Below are 4,875 nucleotides of genomic sequence, written 5' to 3'. Positions count from 1 at the left end.
CCCATGTATAAACGGATAACCTCACGTTAACTGACTGGAGCGACATGTGAATGACATACTCTCCGCCCTGCTCCGATTCGTGTTGCCGTATAGACTGGGGGATAGGGAGTATCACTGGGAGTCAGGTGTTGACTGGTGGTGGAGTAAACCTTTCAGGGAACCCAGGTTGAAGATCTAATCCTCAAAGTGGTAATTCTCGAGTTTGCCTCCTTCGATTACCGCGGCAAATGATCGCAGAGCCCATGACACGTGCGTGCGTGCGTGCGTGTGTGTGTGTGTGTGTGTGTGTGTGTGTGTGTGTGTGTGTGTGTGTGTGTGTGTGTGTGTGTGTGTGTGTGTCTATATATGAAGAGTGGATGGAAAAACGAAAAAGAACATGTAAAATACAACAAGCCAAAAGAAAACCTTTCTCAGGGTTTTGCACTAGAGCACAAGTCCTCATTTGACCAGCAACTATCCGCTGGGACCCCCCCAATCCCTCCCAGCCAATAGCTGCTGGACGTTACAGCAGTAGGTGACCAGAAACACCTGGAATGACCGCGAGGCATCGCAGAATCAGAGGGACCAATCAGGAGCTTCACAGATGAAAATAAAACGTACGGTTGAACCGTGTCGGCGATAACCGTCTGTGGCGCTGCTCGTGCCCTGCTCCCTCAACACCCCGTTTACAGCCGTCTTCCAGGGGTCAGGGTCACCCAGCCCTCGAAGGACACCGGCTGCTGAGGTCACGGGGTCGAGGTGGCCAGCTGGCCAATCTAAGTATTGGCATCGTGATGATGATCACTTGCATAAACAAAGTGAATATCACTTTCTTTCGGCGCGCTGCCGTTGAAGAGCCATAGATCTGTTTGTGTTGTCTGGGCGGGGGATTGAAACCAATGCCAAACGCTTTAGGAAACGCGGACGGCTCCGGTATATTTGGTGTCGTTTACAGACGGATGGGACGAGATCGAATCAAAGCGCTCAGATCTGAGCCGCAGGACCTTTGGTGATACGGTTTATATATATATTTATATATATGTTGTTGAAACGATTCGTTCCTTAAAACCCCTCATCGCCTGCAGCTACATTCAAAGAAAAGAAAAACACAGACATATATCCAAAGACATAAATACAGCATTTCCTCTTTTTCCTCATGTCACCCTCCTCCCAACCTGCCATTTGTAGCTCATGCATACAGAAGTTGCACAAAGTACACAAACACAAACACACACATCTTACCGCCTGTTTACAAGGTAGACAAGTGAGAGACATGGAATCCAAGGTTTGAAGTCTGAGTCCTGGTGGGGGGTGAGGGTGTGTGTGTCTGGGGGTTTGTGGGGTGTGGGTTGTGTGTTTGGAACATGTGTTCTCGTTCAGGGGGGAATTCTAGCAAACAGCATCACGTATAGGACACGGTAATCGGGATACCTTCCCATTCTAACCGGAATGGCAGAAAGCTGGCCACTTCTCCCCATGACCCCACCACAGCCCGTCCTGGTTCAACACTCACTCCAGACAATCTCTTCCCCAGTGATTTCTGGTATATTGCATAGGGCGTCGATGAGGGAAACCTTCAAAATATCTATGCGCCCGACAAGATATTGCATATTACACAACCGTAAAAGATGAAAGTAACTAATCAGCAGAATCAGAACACGGGAGGTTGGCTGATGGTGAAAATGGCCAGCTTCCTTTACAAAAGGTTGACTCCTTTTTGATTGAACTATTAGTGTGTGTGTGTGTGTGTGTGTGTGTGTGTGTGTGTGTGTGTGTGTGTGTGTGTGTGTGTGTGTGTGTGTGTGTGTGTGTGTGTGTGTGTGTGTGTGTGTGTAAATGTGAGAGACAGAGGGGGAGAGAGAGAGAGAGAATGAGAAACCGAGTGGTAGGGATGTACTTTCCAATTAAGTAGTGTGGCTTTCATCTTCCTCTCCTCAATCTTCGTCTTCGTCTTCTTCTCAAACAAAAGCTGCAACCTGTCCAGATTCTCCTTTTTTCAGTCGAAAAATAAAAATGTAGAAAGAGCAAGTATATATCCTCGGTGAAAAACGCTGACTGACCGCTGATCGTGCTTAAAAAATAGCTTTTCTCTAGTCTTCAAAGTCGTCCTTCCTTCCAGAGTTGGTGTTTGTTTGCCTCCGACAGGACCAAATATCACCGACCTAATTCAGAACTTTTGATTAAAAATTCTCCTCCCGAGCGGTGCGGAGAGTCGGGTAATTAATTCAGGTCTTTCTCTTCAAACGTTGTGGGCGGCGCGATCAGAACTCCACAGAGAAGTGCTCACGCTTCTACTTTTAGATTGAGCGACTAACGAAAGGAAAGCTTGCAGCGTCAAAATACATTTTGGAGCCCATTCAGTCCGCGTTGGGCTGGTTTCGTGCCCCAGCGGGTGCATTACGACGATGAGGTGCGGAGGTACAGACGCCAGCCGCTCTGTCGCTCTCTAGCAGTGGGGCCTCTGTTATTTTTATTATGGCAACGTAGTAGGCCCCGGTCCGAGGGTCGTGACATAAGGCTTCCGAGAAATACGGGCTTCCTGGGTTCTGGTTCTGGTGGAGACGCTCCAATCAGGGCACTGCTTCGTGTTATTCTGAGCCAATAGGATCTTGTGTCCATGCTCAGCAATCTCAGTACGTTGGGGGAATGTTCGCCAAAAAGGTGAACTGCTTTAAAAAACGACTTCCTCTTCTTGTCGCACGATAAAAACCACAGAGGACATTTGTAACACTAACGAAAACTAAATAATTGTTAAACGTATGAAAAAGGACATTTAAATCGTTATGCACATTGTTGGATGAGGTTAATTTTTCGAAAAAGCACTTTAACGACGTTTGTTCCAAAGCTTTAAGCGATCTACACTAGTTGGCTGAGAATACTAACTCTCTCACAGCGCCAGCTGTGTGGAATATATTAAACCATCTTCTCTCACTGCAGCATTTAAATGAAATAACTTAAAGAGACGTTCTAGATACAGTAGTAAGTATTTAAAGAGGAGACGTGTCAAACTTAACCTACGATGAGCCAGGGTGGAAACAGAACGGTTGGCTTCTAGTCACACTTTGTTCATGGTTACATTCGGGGAGATTTTCCGGAAACTGTAGTAATGATTTTCATCAGGGTGATTTTGGTCAAATCAAGAGTGACAACAATATTTACTTCTCTCATCGAGTCAAAGCTTGTCCAGTTTTTGATTTTCAGGTGTGTAACGAGCTGTCTGTATGGTCTGTCATAAAGTGCCTTAAGAGTTGTGCAGACTTAATAAGCTATATTTTAACACTTAATATTAACAACCACAGAAAACACGATGACGCAGGACATTGTACCCACGCCCAGCTGACTCTTCAGAACGATTGCTGCATCGATACTATTGTTAATGACGAGTAGGATTAGGACACCAACGTAAAAACTAATCAGAGAAAGCTTTTTGAAGTCACGTATGTTAGAGCGCTGGACAGCAGCGTTGTGTGATGCGACGCTCGTTAGTAGTTAGTTAATTAAAGCCCTCTCATGAGTCTAACGAAGCCTTGACACATTGTCCTCCCTCCCCCCTTTCAACAGCAACGTTTGTCGTTCTTTGTTTGTTTCGCTCGTATCGCTATCCACCTTCTCATCGCTCAAAAAGGATTTCAAAAAAAAAAAGAATGCATATCTCGTTAAATCTTCTCCTGCGTCGTGGAATCCATGAATCCGTTAAATCGGAAAACACTTTTCCTCCTCTCCTCTCTCTCCGCCGTCGTCTTCTTCTTTGTACATTTCTCCGCTCACTTTTGGCTCCTCCTCCTGCCCCCCCCTCCCCCCAGGGGGCGGGGCGCTGGGCTGCCCGGGGGCGGGGCTACACCACGTCGCTCTCCACCACGCACTGATCCGTGTACTCCTTCACCAGCTCCACCCGCAGCACGCTCCTGCACAGCTCCACCATGGGCGCCCAGAGGGCGGGCTCCAGGAACAGCTGGCACATGACGCTGCCCTGCAGGCCGGCCGTGTGGCGGCGCAGGTGGGCCAGGTACTGCCGGCGCACCTGCGACAGGTCCTTCCCGAACATGTCGATGTTGAGGTAGTACCTGGGTCGGGGGCGAGTGGGGGGGGGGGGGTGTCGTGATCGGTATCGTGAGGTACGGACGCATCTATCGACCTGTCTGTCTGTCTGTCTGTCTGTCTGTCTGTCTGTCTGTCTGTCTGTCTGTCTGTCTGTCTGCGTGTGTCTGCGTGTCTGTCTGTCTGTCTGTCTGTCTGTCTGTCTGTCTGTCTGTCTGTCTGTCTGTCTGTCTGTCTGTCTGTCTGTCTGCGTGTCTGTCTGTCTGTCTGTCTGTCTGTCTGCGTGTCTGTCTGTCTGTCTGTCTGCGTGTCTGTCTGTGTGTCTGTCTGTCTGTCTGTCTGTCTGTCTGTCTGTCTGTCTGTCTGTCTGCGTGTCTGCGTGTCTGTCTGTCTGTCTGTCTGTCTGTCTGTCTGCGTGTCTGTCTGTGTGTCTGTCTCTCTGTCTGTCTGTCTGTCTGCGTGTCTGTCTGTCTGTCTGTCTGTCTGTCTGTCTGTCTGTCTCTCTCTGGTTTAATGTTCAGCAGAATGTTCCCGCTCTAACCCAGGTGTATTACGTTAGATACATATTCTTTATAATATAATTATAAACCGACATATTTGCTGTGTATCTTTCGTTGCTCGATACTTTTAACTAATTAACACTGTCGTGTAATTTCGGTTGTGGCAACGAAACACAGAACCTCAAAACAATCTGTTCAACGGCCTTCTGCTAAACTCATCCCAGTCTAGACGGGGGGGCTGAACCCGCAGTGGGGGGGTGTCTCACCAGTCGTCCCCGATGGGCACCCTGATGGGGAAGGTGCAGAGGCTGGCCACGCTGGGCGCCTCCTCGTCGTCCACCACCCAGTCGATGTCCTT

General features: G+C 48.5%; 1 long non-coding RNA gene across 1 annotated transcript; it reads right to left on the bottom strand.

Annotated features, from left to right (window-relative positions):
• Positions 1-1,716: 1,716 nt before the first annotated feature.
• On the bottom strand, positions 1,717-4,875 carry LOC132475692 (uncharacterized). The gene is made up of 2 exons (XR_009529965.1): positions 4,784-4,875; positions 1,717-4,043 (listed from the first exon to the last, which is right to left on the bottom strand). It is a non-coding gene; the product is annotated as an uncharacterized LOC132475692 (long non-coding RNA).

The sequence above is a fragment of the Gadus macrocephalus genome, chromosome 17, assembly GCF_031168955.1.
Source record: "Gadus macrocephalus chromosome 17, ASM3116895v1".
Lineage (NCBI taxonomy): Eukaryota > Metazoa > Chordata > Actinopteri > Gadiformes > Gadidae > Gadus > Gadus macrocephalus.
Note: the sequence above shows the minus strand (reverse complement) of the source record. Positions and strands in the feature narration are given on the sequence as shown.